Here is a 19136-nt window from a genome sequence, read left to right on the forward strand (position 1 = left end):
GTAAGTAAGTAAGTAAGTACCATCCCAGTCAGTGGGAGTGATCCACTATCAGTCTGGCCGCAGTGCCTAGGAGGACCCATGGAAGGCACTTCCAGAGCTTCTTGAGGAGCTTGTTGACTTGTTGACTCAGCATTCGGGGTAAAGGGTCAAAGGCTGTCCTGAGGGGGAGAATCGAGTACTGGGGCCCACATGGATAGTTGCCTGGATGACATGCTGGCACAGACGGTCCTCTCAGCAGCGGCTGCCCCTTGGCAGTAGACAGGACTGAAAAATGTCAAGGAAAGCAATCCAAAGTAGAGAACACCAAGTTGCCAGGAGCTCAAGGCAATCAAAGCGCAATATCTGGTTCACAAAAGAATCAGATTCTGCTCATTATTTCATGCAATGAAAAACTGAGTATGGATAAGGCTGTCATTAGCCCATATGGCACTGTTCTGCAAACTGGGAAAAACATTTCTTTCTTTCTTTTAGTTTTATTTGTCAGAAACTTGGCAGTAAAAGATTCTGTGAGAACACGATACCTTCTGCAGTAACAAACATCGAAATTTAGCACTTTCTCTAATATCATTTAACTTTACTATTCCTGAAGATAAGAGTCTTTGAAGGTTTTGTTAGAGTGCATCACACAAGCTTATGGCGGAGCGTGGCACATAGCTGCCAAGCATTTTGTTGAATAAGGAATACTAGAGCTTTACTTAAATCACGTCTGCAACAACAATATAAACAATATAACTGCCATCAGTCAGTTCTCTGAAGGAAAATGTTTGGTTTGATCCAGTTGAGATATGTTAAATGATGTGCCTAACGAGGTCTTTTAAGTTGTTCTCCTTCATGTTCTGCTAAACTGCATTCTACCCAGATCCTCATTTATTAGAATTAGTTATTTAGATTCAGAAAAATATGCAATTATTCAAGTAGAACAAAAGTATGATTATTCACAACTCAAGAATATTCTGTTTTTTATCAGAGATACACACTACTGAGCTGAATGAGTATTTTTTGTGGCTTCAGGAGTAATGACATAATTATTATGATTTTAAAAAAACATAACTGCAGCCAGTTGATCTGTACATTGAATTTAGAATTAAATCTTGGTAGGAGTATCACTTGGCTCACTTCTTGAAAAGAGCACTAAATACCAGATACACTGAGAAAGTTTTTTTTTCCTTACAAGTCAGTCTGATCATACCTGTTTAATGTCTGAGCTTAACATTCTATATAGGTTTATAGATTTGTTCAAGAAGCATTGCCAAACATGATTTAAAAAAAATCTATTTAACTCTGTAGAACAATAGAAAGATGTATTAGCAATATCAAGGATTACTGTCTTCATTTTTATGTGTCTTTTACGATTCCTGTTGTTTTAGAAATGTTACAAAGGAAGGCTTTTCTGCTACTTCTAATAAGAGAAATTATGCCTGAGTTTTTTGTGTAAATTACAAAAATCAATGTGGCTTGTATTCCTAGGCATAATTAGAAATATACATACTCTATAAACTATTACAATCTTGCTATCTAGGAATTTATGATTTGCAAATGTGACTCACCAAGCAAAATAATAAAGTGATCAGCCTGTAGAACTACTGTGTGCAGGAACTGTGGTGAGAAAAACAAACTAAGTACAGATAAGATGATCGTCTTTTCCTTCGAGCTAATCACAATCTATATGTTCTTTAATCTCAGGCGTGCTATTCATCTCTGACATCTTTATACTCTTTATCATCCTTTTACCCTTTCAGAAGGAAAGTGAATTATGTAAGTCACCAAAACATCCATGTAAATTGCTATACGTCAATGGGTTGTTTTTGCCAAGCTACATTTCTTTTTTTCCATTTAATTTTACCTAGTTTCGGAGAGTTGAAGTAACTTACTAAAAGCTGTAAAGCATGTTTGTTACAGAGTAACCATGAATCTGAGATATCCTAGGTCCTGGCACTCTTTCTCTAAACATCATCCTTACTTGCCTAACTTCAGGTACAAAACATTCAGAAATTTCTCACAAAAACAAGGGGGGTGGGCACAAATTAATAATGTTAATTCATGCTTCATTAGGATTACAGAAAAAATAAAAACAATAGGTATACACATATAACATAATGTATTCTACCAATGTTATGATAAATGCTTGTTGATAGTATAGAGTAAAAGTAGTGTCCTCTTTATATATCTTAGAGAGATATTGTCCTGATAGAAATCATATTACTGTTAATTAGCTCTAGAAAGCAATGTGCCCTTCACAGCATTAACTAATCAACTTAGTTATAAAAATGAGTAATTACAGCTGTTAGGCTAATGGGCCTTTAAATCCACGAAGAGGTCATCGTTGTATGATATCCTTTCGGATGTGATCCATGGTGCACGGGGATCAAAATATTATGTGTGTGAGGAGTCTTCCACTTTTAGCTCCATGAAATCTGAATGATAGGATGGGTCAGAATCCAAGTCAATCTTAACTAAAAAAGTTCTCTGTGGTCAGGATTATGTGTCAGTGACATGATCAGTGAGTGGGGCACTTTAATTATATAAGATATGGTTTTAAAACATTACCTAAGGAAATTCAGAGGGAGAAAAGAAGCATGTGCTGTTTACGTCTGGAAAAATATACTTCCATAAAACAAAATTTAGTTAAACTCAGAGATGCCATGCTAAATTCAGGAATACAAATACTGTGGAAAAGATCTAATTATCCTTACTTCTTTTAAAAAATTTCTGCTATGGACTGGGAAAAATTGTAAATGTCTAACAGGTCATTGGCATTCTCATTATTAAATATAATCAAACACTGTGCAAGGCATAGCCTAAATCTCTAACAGTGAAAATATGACAGTGACCCTTAAAAGTGAGCATGACAGAGAAGGGCCACCACGTGTTATTCTAGAATTAAATGAGCAAATGAAGGCCAATGTCGAAAATGAGATGGGAGCATAATACTTATTAAATATTATGTAAACAAAAAAGAAATCTCAGTCCTCAAATAATAAATGTTTCCAAAGAATAGAAATCATATAAATGGATGGCTATTAATTATACAGGTTCAGATTTAGAGAGAACAGTATTCAATCAGTTATGATCCTTCACGCCTCACACAGTAGCTACAGCTAAGCAATATCACCTAACATAGAGAACATTCTTTGAAAGAATATACTCCTTTTAAAGAAACTACATGGATAAACATATATACAAATTTATTTTCCTTTTAGTTACTCTCCGTTCCAAATTATTTTTTTCTACTAAAATTCTTTCATAATTTTAAGTAGACTTTATAATCACATCAACTTTATAAATCTAAAATGTAATATTTTCAGAAGGGCATGTCCCAAACCCTAAATATCCCATGATAACTTTTAACATAGGAAATATATATATTTCTGTGGAGGAAATGAAGATGAAACTGCTTATTTTCACATACACCTGAATGTGGGGAGAATGATGAGCTGGGAAAGATCTCAGAGAAATAATATTTGAGTTGACTTTGGAGGATACAGGGCGTTTTATATGAACATTCAAGAAAAGGAAACAGCGAGAGCAAGAAGGTATTCACTAGATAGAAAACCATAACACTGTAAAATCATCGAGCTTGGTGGTTCAAATACTGTCACTCAGTTCTGTCGGTTTTCTAATTCTATCTGTATATTGTCAATTCACCTGTCCTGCTGAGTCTGCGTCAGTTGTGCCCAGGTTATAAACCAATGCTCTATAAATTTAGTGGGGTGCCTGGGTGGCTCAGTCAGTTAAGCGTCTGCCTTTGGCTCAGATCATGATCCCAGGATCAGGTCATGATCCCAGGGTCCTGGGATGGAGCCCCCACTCAAGCTCCTCGCTCAGTGGAGAGTCTGCTTCTCCCTCTCCCTCTGCGCCCCACTCCCCATTTGTGCGCAAGCTCTGTCTCAAGTAAATAAATAATATCTTTAAAAACTAAATAAATAAATTTAACAACCCTTCTCTGATGCCTAGTTGGAGCCTAGAATTATTGTAATTATTTCACTTTTGTTTTAAGGGCACGGAGGCAGCCCACATGCCCACTGAGCAGTGACTTTCTGTTTCTCCCCTCACACGCCCAGTTGTCATAGAACTAGTCCTCTCTTTTCTTTGCTGCATGAATCCAGTCCCACTCTGAAATATGCTTTCCTGTGAGTCATCATAGGTTAACATGCATTTTTCAAGAGACTGCTACTAATAGTTCATTTTGAAGCTGGTCATTGTCTGATAATTGGCTCAGCCTCTTTAACTTGTAATTACCACATAATAGACATGTTTAATTTTGAAGCAATGCTGTTTTTAAAAATCAATCTAATATTTTAAATGACAAAATGAAAAACAATATTTTAATCACACAAACATCTAATTTTTTTTTAGCTTATGTCCTTAAAAGAAATTCACCAATGTCCTCTCTATTCAGCTATAACGTATTCCATAAAATTCTTGGACAGAGCTCAGTCCTTATTGCATACGCCAAGTCTTCTCTCTGGCACAGCACTCAACCTTCAGAATGACTTAAACATCATCTCTTTTGTGAAGGGTCTCCTGACCAATCTGTAATGGCCTCACATTCTTAGTAAGGCACATATTACTCATTAATAGAATTTTTTTTTTTTTAACATGTGTGTCCCTTTTACCAAATTATGAGCTCCCTGAATGACAGGACTCTGTCATCTTTGTTTCCATGTTCCCATCCTTAGTACATATTAGCTGTTCAACATGTATTTTTCAAATAAATATTGAGTGAATTTGAAACATTACTTCAGGCTCAAAAGTGGATATATATTTTAAGATAAGTATTGGCTTTGTTAAGAAGGTGATAGCGTGGGCAGATTCTTAGATGTGTATGAATAGAGAAGAAAAGTGAGATAAAAGAGGTAAAAATCAAGGAAAGGAAAGAGTACTCTGATGGAACTTTACAAAAAAATTAGCTCCCCACCAGTACTTTGATTTAATCCAAATAATGGGAAATAATTAGCTAAAATACATTTTTTTTTCCTCTTGTATTGCTCTGCCTGGCATCATTTTGTAAATTTTCCCTTCAGAGAACAGAGAGAAGAAAACTATTCCTTTTAAAAGCTCATATTGTACAAAGCACTAAATAAATGCAGTATATCTGTATTACTACTACACCCAAGTGCATATTTACATTATAATTGAATATGTATTTGTTGTACGCAAATCTGTTTGCTGAAACTACAAGTGAGAGTCTCTGAAAGAATACTTTTCTAATAAGTATTTTGCACTTCAGTCCCTTTCATATCCAAGGATAATATGAAAATCCATCAGAACATTCAAATATATGTTCAAGGAATGATATTTGTCTTTATTTAGTTTAAACCAGGGCATTGATCAACATTGGGAAATTAAGTACATTCCTAAAACAGATTCCAACAAGTAATATTTTAAATAATTACTGCATTTTAGTTCGCGTATCTAAAGTTATGGTTAAACAATTTATGTGTGCTTTTGCATACTTTTAATATATTTTCTATTTATTCTTATTCATAAGCTCCTGGTTAAAACTGACAAAGACCCTTGAATTCACTATTCTACTCTTAAAAAAAAAAAAAAATAGATGGACCAGGTGATGTATGGAACTGTTGAATCACTATATTGTACACGTGAAACTAATAATAACACTGCACGTTAACTATAGTGAAATTAAAATTTAAAAAATGGAAGGAAAATCAATCAATGCTATTATTTAGTAAGAGTTAGGTGAGGAAAAAACATGCCTTTCTTGTTCTGCAAATATAAAAGGAATTCAAAGGAAATAAATCGGCCCTGAATAATGGTTTGGTTTTATGCAAAGTATTAAAATATGTTAATATAATTTTACACTTATAGTATTATATCTCATGAATTCAAACACGGTATTTAAAAATAATGACTGGGTAAGTGACAAGATGGGAAAACTATGAAGGGACAAAGGATTTCGTGCAGAGATGAACTGCTCAACCTGGGTCTTAATTTGCTTGAGGTACCTGTGGCCTATTCAGATAGAAATGCCTATCAGTTTGAAAATCAGCTAGATGGGTAACACAGGAAATATGATTACAACTATGAGAGTGAATCACACAGACCAGGGTGGTTACAAGAGTGTGGGAAGAGAAGATGAGTGGGCCAAGGATGAAGTCAGGTAAAAACAATGTCTAGAAAAACCAGTTCTCAAATATTTTCCACAAGAATAGACATGAGAAATGACATTTGCACATGAAACTCATGTCTAGATTCTACTGAAACGTTCCAAATGTGTGTGGAGATATGAGATACTAGCACAATTAATAATGGGCACAGAGCAATGTCAATCCCTGTAGATGATGGCGTAACTAAATCAGTTTCCGATTATGTGCAATTCCTAGTTATTGAGTCAAGTTATCCTGCTGACTACATTTCTCAAGTAGCATTTAGGTATTCAAATGAATGAGAATGACATCAAAGTGGTACCCTTAAATTCTCTCTAATTTACTTCTTAAGCTGATAAAGATTTTTGAAATATGGAAGACTATAATGAGGACTGTAAGACCTCATTCCCACTTCAAATACATTGATAAAATAGAGCCTCTGCATATTTGTCTATACACCTATATACATAATTTATATAGTCTATATAATTTATCAATACCAATGACTCACAGCACATTGACAGAGGTTTAAAGAAGATATAAAAAAACCTTCCAGTGCCAGAAGCAAAGAAATACTTTAAAACCAAATACAAACAATATAGTAAACTAGAACAAGAAAGAAGGATTCCGGCGAAGTGGCAGAATTAAAGCATTTTTAAATCCAAATTTAATGGAGAAGGGCAATAAAATTCGTGGTAACTTTAAACTATTTTAGGCCAAAGAAACATGTCAATACTTCAGGGAAATTACTGTGTGAATCAAATTGAATACAATTCCACAGCAAGAGAGGCAAGAGAATAAAAGACGCCGAGTCATACCAGTAGATAGTAGTTTCGGCAAATAACTGAGAACCAACAGTCTACAACCTAGATTGTTTGATTCAAGTAATAGAATACAAATAAAAAATACCTAAGACCTCTGCTTGTGACTGTGGTAGTGTGGTTTTACTGCAGATGATGTAACTACTGCAGATGAGTAGAAAAGCCACATCAGATTTAACATTTAAATGGGGTGCCTGGGTGGCTCAGTTGGTTAAGCGACTGCCTTCGGCTCAGGTCATGATCCTGGAGGCCGGGGATCCAGTCCCGCATCGGGCTCCCTACTCGGCAGGGAGTCTGCTTCTCCCTCTGACCCTCCTCCCTCTCATGCTCTCTGTCTCTCATTCTCTCTCTCGCAAATAAATAAATAAAATCTTTAAATAAATAAATAAATAAATAAGTGTATTTATATGACAACTATTATATTATTAAGGTAAGAATATACAAACATGAACAATAATTAAAAATAATAAAAATATTATAATTATATTATTATCGAGTGCTCATTAGGCATCAAATAATGCTTCATGCTTATTCGTGGATTAATTCATTAGATCATTACAAAACTCCATGACTTAGAGATTGTTATAATGTCCCTTTACAGATAAGAAAACTGAATCTCAGGTTAAAATGATTAAGTGTTGGAGCTGGAATTCAAACCTCTTTGGAAAACAACCTTGAGCATTTAATCTCTTCACTAAATTGCCCGACAACAATAACAACAACAACAGGAAAAGGGTTCATCCTTAATCAGCTATTTTCCATACCATTCTAGCCATTTTACATTAGATCATCACAGTAGCTCTATGAGATAGGTATTATACCATTCCCGTTGTAAGATGAAGAAAACATGAATAGAGAGGTTAAATTACTACCAGTGTCCCATTGTTAGTAAGTGTCAGAGCCAAGACTGGAACTCCAGGGCATATGCTCTTACCCACTACCTACATTGCCAATGTCAGTGTAGGTGGAGGAAAAGGGCTATTGTAGATACTGTAGGACGTTGTATAATGTGTGTGCCCACTGTGGGAAACATTTTGGTAATATCCAATAAACTTGAAGGTATGCACATTCTATGACCCAGAAATCCCAAATCAGTACATACTGACTTTCACAAGGAGACCTACCCAGGATATTTGTTGCAAAATTTTGACAATAATCAAAACTTTGAAATGATTTAAGTGACTTTCAAAAAGAAAATGGATTAAAAAAATGCATATATCCCTATATGAAATGCTCACAAGACAGCAGCTAAAAGCAGTAGCCACATTTACATGTTTCAGCTAGGTTAAATCTTGTTAAAACAAGGTTAAGTATAAATGTAAGCTGCAGAAGGATATTGTTTATTTAAAATTTTAAAGTAAGCAAAATAATATATATCATTTATGGAGAGGTAGTAAAAAATAACATGAATAAGAATTATATACTTTGGATTAGTTTTTTTATTTTGGTAGGACAAGAAAGAAACTGATGAAGCTTACAAGCACTGTTTCAATGTGATGTTACTGCATGAGGCAAATACTTTTTTTTTAATTTAATTTAATTTTATTATGTTATGTTAGTCATACAATACATCATTAATTTTTGCTGTAGTGATCCACAATTCATTCTTTTCGTATAGCACCCAGTGCTCCATGCAGTACGTACCCTCCTTAATACCCATCACCGGGTTAACCCATGCCCCCACCCCCCTCCCGTCTAAAACCCTCAGTTTGTTTCTCAGAGTCCATAGTCTCTCATGGTTCGTCTCCCACTCCAATTTCTGAGAAAGTCAATTATCATATGGTTTCACTTATTTGTGGAACATGAGGCAAATACTTTAAAATGATAAATATATATTGGATTTGGGTAGTAGGTCCATGGTATTTGTTATATTATTCTGTGTACTTTTCTGTATGTTTGAAATATTTTGTGTAAAAAATTGTTATGAAGTAAAAGTAACATAATTAAAAGTAATACTATATTACTAATAAACAAATTAGAACTAAATAGGATACACAATCATGCCAAATGGCACTTGAGAACCACTGATTTCAGATAAGAATGGGAAGACTGGGTGTGAAAAAAATCCAGAAAAGCAAGTGAGATGAGACTGGCAGAGATATAAAAGGAGGGAAAAGAAAGACCATAAAGTTATGGGAAACAAAACAAAACAAAACTTCAAGTGAGGAGAAAATGATCCATAATATCAAATGTAGGAAGGAGGCCCAATAAAACTAGAATTTAAAAATATCTATTGAGGGCGCCTGGGTGGCTCAGTTGGTTAAGCGACTGCCTTCGGCTCAGGTCATGATCCTGGAGTCCCTGGATCGAGTCCCGCATCGGGCTCCCTGCTCGGCGGGAAGCCTGCTTCTCCCTCCCCCCCTCCCCCTGCTGGTGTTCCCTCTCTCGCTGTGTCTCTCTGTCAAATAAATAAATAAAATCTTTAAAAAATATATATCTATTGAATTTGTTGAATAACAAATCCATTAACTAGTTTCAGTGACATGGTCAGGGCAGAAACACTATTGTAATAAGAAATCAAGAGGAAGTAAAGAATTTGAAGGGACATGCAACGAATGTATCCTTTCCATAGTATAATGGGAAACATATTTGATCTTTGTCCCTGATTCCTGCTGTAGAGCTCCAAAAATCCTTGGAATTTCCTGACTGATAAAAAGTATCTTTTGTTATTCATCTGGAGTCCCTACTGATCATTCTTGAGTTTATGCTAATGAGTTGACTCAGGGTGGGGTCCCTAGATAGTCTCAGCACGGGGCTGCTCCCTAGAGACACCAAAGGCATTGAGATTGGAGGAGGTTAATTCTCAGCCCCCTACCCCAACCTCGAGGGAGAGGAGGAGGGCTAGAGGTTAGGTTGTAAAAACTCTTAAACAAGATGTTTGGAGAACTTCTGTGCTGGCGGTATACCCTAACTCCATAGGGACAGAAGTTCTTGTACTCAAGACCTTTCCAGACTTAACCCCTATGTATCTCATCATCTGGCTGTTCATTTGTATCCTTTGCCAGTAAATGCGAGCAAAGTGGGCTTCCTATATACTCTTAAGCCATGCTAGTAAATGATCAAACCTGAGCAGAGGGTTTTGGGAAGCCCCCCAAGTTATTAGTCAGAAGTGTGAGTGGCCTAAGGGTTGTGACTGATATGTAAAATTGGGCAGTCTTGTGAGACTGAGCCCTGAACTGGAGGGGTCTAATGATATAACTCCAGGTAGTTAGTGTCAGAATCGAGTTGTTGACAGCTGATACCTGCGAATTTGTTGGTATCAGAGAACACAAAATAGAAAATATTTATAGGTTTAGGGAGTAGTTAAGATATAGAAGGCAGTTAGCTAGACATGGACAGAGAACAAATGCTTTCCAACTGATAAAAAGGGCGGAGACCAAGTTCCAAACGGCAGCAAAAGACCCAGGGGGCATGGGGGATACCAGTGCAATCTTCCCTATAACCTCTGCCCTACAGTGACTTAGATCCTCCTTATAGTACATTCACATTGCAAGTGAGACCGTCCTTGACCCTCCCGACTGATAGGAGGGGTCCCTGAGGTGATTGGAAGTAACCTCAGTCAGAGACCACCCTAGCTATGACCCATAACCTATGCAAACATAAAAAGAAAAGACACCTGTAACCCCAATGCAGGTGCCACCTCTGGGCCTGCCACTCTCCCATCTTCAGAGTGTACTTTCTCTTTAATTGCTTTCCAAATTGTGCTTACCTGAGAGTTTGGCTCTGAATTCTTTCTCGGCCATACTCAAGAACTGAGGTCTGCGCGTAGGCAGGGTAGGGACAGTCAGGAGGAAGAAAATGAAGTTAATTCAGAAATAACTTGACAAAGCTAGATCCCTCGGGATGAGGAAGGGAAGCAGAAGTCATCAACATGGATTGGAAAGGTATAACCCTGAACCCTGAACAGGAACAGGAAGGGATGTGATTGTTGTTATTTTTGTTGTTTTAAGAAGAGGAAACAAAATTATCTGATTACATGTCCAATGGCTTAAATTTTCTGAGTAAAGAAAGAAGTGAGATCTTCCTTCCAGAGCAGGAAGTCCACAACTGGTTAAGAGTAATGAAGTTCATAGAGACTTTCAGGAAATAAGAGACATATGATGGGTAAAGAAAATGACTGAGTGAAGTTCCCTTTCTTCATGTCTTCTAGCCAACACAACTGAACACAAAGATCTGATGGAAAAGCAGAAACTTATTTTACAATAGATTCTGGACTCACATGCTCATACACACAGAAAGTCTAAAGGAGAAATGGGCCATCGATCTGTGCATAGTGGGAACTTGTCTTGCTGACATTAGTCAATAGCTCTCTTTTGCCCCAACAGAGATTTTAAATCTCCATTTCTACTAAGACAAAGTTTCCACTACATTGCGGTATATTTTCATTTGAATCTTTTCATTTCACGATGCTGAATTGATTTTTGTTCCAGTTGATTTCTATTCGTAGAATGTGGGGGGACCCCAGTAGGTGGGATCAGTAGCACGGGCAGTGAAGGAAATCACCCATGGCAGAACAGGAGATGGACATTTACTGGATATATACCACAAGGGAGCAGCGAGCAGGACAGAGAAGGAGGGACTGTCTGCAATAAGGTGGGGGTGAGGGGCCACAGTTATAGGGCAGAGTGGGGGACTTACGGAATTTTCCTTTTTTTTGGTAACCTTAGGAACTGTGCCTGGTTGTAATTGGTCAGTTAGGGGCTATGGCTATTTCGAGGTGGGTCACTTAATGAGTCTCTTTGTGTCAGCTCGCTGGTCGCTGTGGGCCCTTGTGCCTTGTTCAGGTCTCCATTGCTCAAGCCTGTTGCCTCGAATTGGCCTCTACGTAGAATGACGTATAGGTTCTAACTGGTATTACATAAATGGATCAGAGAATACATTAATAGTCAGCCTTTAATTTACAATGTAAGCAATAATACATCTCTTCACAGAGTAAGCACTAATATGTATTTATTAAATAAATGAATGTATCTGTAGTACATAAGAATGTATAAATATTGGGAAATAAACTACTTTGAAGATTTCTCAATTTGTATGTAACTTATTTTTTCACATAACATAAATTAATTTGAAAGTTTAGCTCCAGAAAATACCCTCCTGGAGGTACATTTTAAACTCATGTATAAGCATGGTTAACATAATTATATTCATAGCTTGGACTGACTTATGCTTTGGAAAAAAAGATTGCATATAATATAATTACTCATAAAAATAAATTATCTGCCATATTTTTGTTTATCATACCTCCAACATAGAAAGTCAGTCTAATTTTTTTCACTTTTCACAGAGTATAAACTATTTCAGTGTCTTTAAAATTTTTGTCTGTTGCTTTGCTTTGCTTTGCTACTTAATGACTCCAATGTTTAAAATGGCAGCTTGATTTTACTATTTATTCATCTTCACTCTGAAGGAGGATGACCTTCAAATAGATTGAAAATTGGAATTAAGAACATTTTAATCTTCATTGGCTTTTAATTAGAGCACTCTAAATAATCCTTTTCTCAAACTTGAATTTTCCATAGCAACTATTAGAGAGGCCTTATACTCAGTACTTGATTATATGCTTAGCTATTAATTTAAATTAAAAAGAAAACACCAGAAAATATATTATTTCTACAAGTGCATATTTGTGAGATATTGCAAATGAATATCATTAACAGTTTTAGTGAATTTTTAAACTGAATTAGGTTTGTTTCACAAAAGAGAGACCAAAATAGAATTACTCACTTGAAATCTACCAAAGTTCCAAATTAATCAGTTTAGAATTGATATTTAATTATATGAATGCAGAGTTAAGTGATAGTTAACATAGTTACTGAGTTTAAATACCTGAGGAATAAAGGTACAGCATGATATATGGATGTGATCTGTATATTCAGATCCCGGACGTAGGCACAATTATATTTTCCAGCGTTTTATTTTTCATTTTAATTTTTTTTGAAAGATTTTATTTATTTATTATTTATTTATTTATTTATTTATTTATTTATTTATTTGACAGAGAGATAGAGAGAGAGCACAAGCAGGGAGAGTGGCAGGCAGAGGGAGAGGGAGAAGCAGGCTCTCCACTGAGCAGGGAGCCTGATGCCGGGCTCGATCCCAGGACCCTGGGATCATGACCTGAGCCGAAGGCAGACGCTTGACAACTGAGCCACCCAGGCGCCCCTGTTTTCCAGTGTTTTAGTTACGTATGCATATATGTTTGTGTTTACCTATATGTGTGTATATATATACATATTTAGCTCCTACAGTGACCAGATTACCTACCCATGATAAACTTGAAAAACTTCCTTATAAAAATTTAAGATTTATAATAAGCATTGAAGAGATTAGCATTAAATTACACGGATTATTAACAAAAAGAAAAAGTATAAGAAGTAAAAACCAGAACTCTTCCAAAATTTTACTTTTAAAGTGAAACTATAATTTTCCCTCTGGCTCACTATTAAAATAAAGATATAAAATTAAATTAAATGAAAAAATAAAGTTAAGTTAGTGTTGGAGCCATGTGTACCTTAGTCTGTCTTGGGTTTTGGTGTTTTCCATCCCTAAGGCTACTGAGACTGCCTTCCCCTCTGCAAGTCTAAGCATGGCTGCATGACAGATGTGTTCATAGCGCAGCGCTGGCGTCCTCATCACATATCAGAATTAGAGAAAACACAAAGGAATGCAGTCAACTACCCAGAAGGTACTAGATAAGATCAGGGAAAATTACCGTAACTGCAGACAATGATGTTTGTCTAGGTGACGATGGAAGGGAAGGATTATACAAGACCTACTAGCAGATCAGGTGCCCCATACCAACACTACTTCTATGTGTTTCCCTGAATGGATTCTTTCTTTTTGTGTGGGTCGCTTAGGAACAGGAGGGACCTCATATTTATAGGACATTAACCGTCAGGCACACTATATTTGCTCCACAGACATTATCAGTTTTATTTGTCATAATGACTGTGAGTGGTGGTAGGCATCAGGCTTGCTTTAAGTGACTGGGCTTAAATTGAAACCCAACCTTCCTGATTTGAACTGGATTTTTGTGTATTACAATCATGTTACCCAAATATGCTTTTTCATAAAAATACCAAGAAATTTTGACAAAAGGCAGATACCTGAACCCCACTCCAGACCTAATGCATCAGCATCTGCCAGGGAAATCAGGCATTTTGAAAAACTCCTAGAGTTAAAAGGTGTCAGGAGAATTATGCACATAACTCTCCTTTCTGCTCCAAATCACCTAAATTGTATAAAGAGCACTTAAAATCTTAAATCAATCTGTAATGGTGCTGGAGAAGAAAAACAAACAAAGAAGTTACAGTGGACCAAAACTGTGAAAAGTCCTTGAAAGAGAGAATGGAAAATGGGTAAGTGGGAAGAAGAAAAACAATATCGAAACAGAAACCACAAACCCAAAACTACTATAATTCACCACTGACTGATATTTAAAGAAACTATAGCCACCCAGGTGTCCCTACATCACTGAATCTTAAATATATAACACTATAGGGGCAGCTGGGTGGCTCAGTCATTAGGTATCTGCCTTCGGCTCAGGTCATGATCCCAGGGTCCTGGGATGGAGCCCCTCATTGGGCTCCCTGCTCGGCGGGGAGCCTGCTTCTCCCTCTCCCACTCCCCCTGCTTGTGTTCCCTCTCTCGCTGTGTCTCTCTCTGTCAAACAAATAAATAAATCTTTAAAAAAAATATATATAGCACTATACCTGGTACACGACGAGTATTCAATAAATACTTCTTGTAGTAATGGACAAGTGGTATAAATTAACATTTATGTTAAAAAAAACATATTCCCAATTTTTCAGAAGTCTGTATATTGATTGCTAGGTAAAATGAGAGCCAAATTAAGAAAAACAAAACAAAACAAACCCTTAGCAATGTAATCACATTTGAGAAAATTTAAGCTACCTAAAAACAATGTCAGTTTAATATGTAAAATCATCTCTTACTTCTATTTTAGCTTTAAAAATAAATAAAGTAAGGGGCACCTGGGTGGCTCAGTCAGTTAAGTGTCTGACTTGGTTTCCACTCAGGTCATGATCTCAGGGTTGTGAGATCGATACCCATGTTGGGCTCTGCACTGGGTGTGGAACCTGCGTGGGATTCTCTCGCTCTCTCCCTCTTCTCTGCCCTTCCCCCCAACTCACATGCTCATACTCTCTCTCTCTCTCAAAAAAACAAAATGAAACAAAGCAAACAAACAAAAAAACTAAGACTTATTAAGTTTTGTTTTTGCTACATTTTAAAGCTAAATTAATCATTCAACCTGAGAAAGAACTTCATCATAGCCATCATATATAAGTCCCTGCAGATAGCATAAAATATTTAAGCATTCAAATTAAATTAGATATTTAAAAGCCATCACAACTTAATTGCCATTTGACAATGCTCAAGTACATTCTTTGAAATATGAAAATGAAGCTTTAACATAATGAAGATTCGTCAGGAGCCCTCATGTGAGAAATAAATATGAGCTGTTTAAGATGTTTAATCACAATATTTTTTGGATATTTTAAATCAGTACCCTATAAAAATAAATCATTCAGTATTTTAGAATATTTTAAATGAAAGACTGAAAACTACTAGAAATCAAGTCTTTAAAAAAAATCCCTTAAAAGTGTGCATCTTTTCTATTTTTTATGGCTGGACTAGTTTATTTTCAGTTTTTCTTTCCCCCTTAAGTTTGGTTCAAAAAAACCAGGGCCTTCCAAGTCCTTGAAACAATTTCAAAGGAAATTCAATGTGATTTTCCTTGTGCTAAAGATAAATTAGTTATTAAGGTGGCAAAGTCTGTTATCAGTCAGTCTGCAGAGGTCTAGAAGATTAGAGGTTGGTACCAGAAGCGCTCAGAATTAAAAAGCTTGATTTACCACTATAAAAGGTGACACTCTGATGTATATGGAAAGAATATATATCTCCTACTACTTCTGTGGAAACCTGATAATGCAATGCAAAATGCAAAGTGGGCTGAGGGATGGGCTAAAAATTACACATATATACATATATATACACATACATATTTGTTATATATCATGTGTGTGTGTATTGGTTCACTATAGAATATTGGTCCTATATACCAAATATTTGAAATAAATGAAAAACCCTAGACTGCCTATTTCCACATGAAAAAACTGCATATTAGAAACAAATGAGTCCAGCACTTTTCCTTGTTTTTACACAAAGATGAGAGAAACTTCCTAGGAATTTATTATGAAATTGGCCACACCACTCCACCCTCTAAATAATCTTGGCTAATCTCTTACTAGAGACATGAGTTACATTTTTCACTGTCCTCTTTATACCTGTACCTGGAGTTTGACATTCTCAAATATAAAAATAATAAAATCTTCTAAAAATATAAAAATTTTATTTAAAAAATCAAAATAAATGAACATAAAGGGAAAAGTAATCTAAAGCATTTGTTCTCAAAATTTTTGGATTCATGATATCTTTATACTCTTAAAATGATCAAGGAACACCTCCCCCCAATTTGTTTATATGGGCTCTATTTTTATTTACTATAATTAAAATCAAGAAAAATGAAATACTCATTTATTCACAAATTCGTTTTAAAATAACAATAATAAATCCATTACTTGTTCACATAAATAACATTTATTGTGAAAAACAATGATATTTACCCCCCAAAATTAGTAAGAAGAGTAGCACTGTTTTACATGTGACTTAACAGAAGAGAGCTGCATTCTAACACCTGCTTCTGAACTCTGTCTTTTGTTACATATTGCTTTTGTTGAAGCATATGAGGAAAACCCAACTACACACTCATAGTTGGAAAGGAGAATATTCACAAAACTAGAACAATCCTAAAATTTGAATAGAACCACAAAAGACCACAAATAGCCAAAGCGATCTTGAAAAAGAAAAAAAAAAAAAAAAAAAAAACAAAGCTAGAGGCATCACAATTCCAGATTTCAAGTTATATTACAAAGCCATAGCAGTCAAAACAGTATGAAACTGGCACAAAAATAGACACATAGATCAATAGAACAGGATAGAAAACCCAGAAACAAACTCAGGATTATATGGTCAACTAATCTTCAACAAAAGAGGCAAGAATATGCATCAGAGAAAAGACAGTCTCTTCAACAAATGGTGTTGGGAAAACTGGACAGCTACATGCAAAAGAATGAAATTGGACCACTTTCTTACACCATACACAAAAATGTACTCAAAATGGATTAAAGACCTAAATGTGAGACCTGCAACCATAAAATTCCTAGAAGAGAGCATGGGCAGTAATTTCTCTGACATCGCCCATAGCAACATTTTTTCTAGATAGGTCTCCTGAGGTAAGGGAAATAAAAGCAAAAATAAACTATTGGGACTACCTCAAAATAAGAAGCTTCTGCACAACTAAGGAAGCAATCAACAAAACTAAAAGACAACCTACTGAATAAGAGAAGATATTTGCAAATGACATCTGATAAAGGGTCGGTATTCAAAATATGTAAAGAACAGATACAACTGAACATCAAAAAACAAATAATCCAATTAACAAAAGGGCAGAAGACATGAATGAACATTTCTCCAAAGAAGATATCCAGATGGCCAACAGACACATGAAAAGATGCTCAACATCACTCATCATCAGAAAAATGCAAATTAAAACTACAATAAGTTAGGAGCTCACACCTGTCAGAATGGCTAAAATCAAAAACACAAGAAACAACAAGTGGTGAGGATGTAGAGAAGAACGAAACATTATGCACTGTTGGTGGGAATGCAAACTGGTGTAGCCACTCTGGAAAACATTATATGGAGGTTCCTCAAAAAATTAAAAATAGAACTACCCTAAGATCCAGTAATCACACTCCTGGGCATTTACCCAAAGAATATAAAAACACTAATTTGAAATGATATATGCCCTCCTATGTTTTACTGCAGCATTATTATTTACAATAGCCAAATTATGGAAGCAGCCCAAAAATCCATTGGTAGATGAATAAATAAAGAAGATGTGATACACACACACACACACACACAGAGGAATATTATTCAGCCATAAAAAGAATGAAATCTTGCCATTTGCAATATGGATGGATCTAGAGAATAAGTGAAATAAGTCAGTCAGAGAAAGACAAATACCATATGATTCCACTCATATGTGGAATTTAAGAAACAAAACAAGTGAGTAAAGGAAAAAAAGAGAGTCAAACCAAGAAACAGACACCCCCCACCAAAAAAAAACCAAACTCTTAACTATAGAGAATAAACAGATGGTAACCAGAGAGGAGGTGGGAGGAGCAATGAGTGAAGTGGGTGAAGGGAATTAAGAGTACATTTATCTTGATGAGCGTGGAGTAACACATAGCATCACTGATTCGCTATATTATACACCTGAAACCAATGTAACTGTTAACTATGTTATAATAAAATAAAATTAAAAAAAAAAAAAAGGAAAGAAGAGGGTATTTTAATAGATTTTCCAGATAATTGTGGATATTCTTTGGTGCTAAACCAAAACTGAACATGTGGTTACTTTGTTTGTTTCTGTTGTTTTTAAGATCAGAGAAATTTAAAGTTGAAATATGGATTTTGAAACCAGTACAATGAAATTTTTATACCTGTTACATACATTCAGATCTCTTATTTTGTTTTGATTATCGAATGGATCTCACCCATACACGACTCTGTGACATTACACACTAGTCATCTGGAAAATGCTGGCTCACTGAGTTATGCAGATCTTCTAAATATTGACACATTTGATTAAACAATATAAAAAAATCACATTTGCTACTATCACCACCAATCTTATCAAAAAGTCTTAGCTCATAGTGGCTGATAAAAGTGTTCCGAATGCCTCATTTTCACATAAAAGCTTGTATTGTATCATCAACAATTAATATCAGTTATTTTCCTTATAGCTACGGTTTCATTTTTAAGAAAGTGTCTGCCAATTATTGAAGTTTGAATAACCAAAACTAACTAAACAATTGTGAGCATATTACATGACTTCTCTACGACTAAAATGGGGATAATCATAACAATTACCTCATTGTCTGGCTGTGAGGATTAAATGAGTTAATGTATGGATAATACTTAGAACATTGCCTTGTATATAAGTGATATATTACCTACGAAGTTGATTAATTTTTTGTTTTTCATTTTCGTTTTTTGTTTTTTTAAACACATAGAAAATTCTAATCAAGTTTAGGTAAATCAGAGTAGACATTCT

Source organism: Mirounga angustirostris, unplaced genomic scaffold, assembly GCF_029215605.1.
Source record: "Mirounga angustirostris isolate CCGP_5_RB_7025 unplaced genomic scaffold, mMirAng1.0.hap1 SCAF_1, whole genome shotgun sequence".
Classification (NCBI taxonomy): domain Eukaryota; kingdom Metazoa; phylum Chordata; class Mammalia; order Carnivora; family Phocidae; genus Mirounga; species Mirounga angustirostris.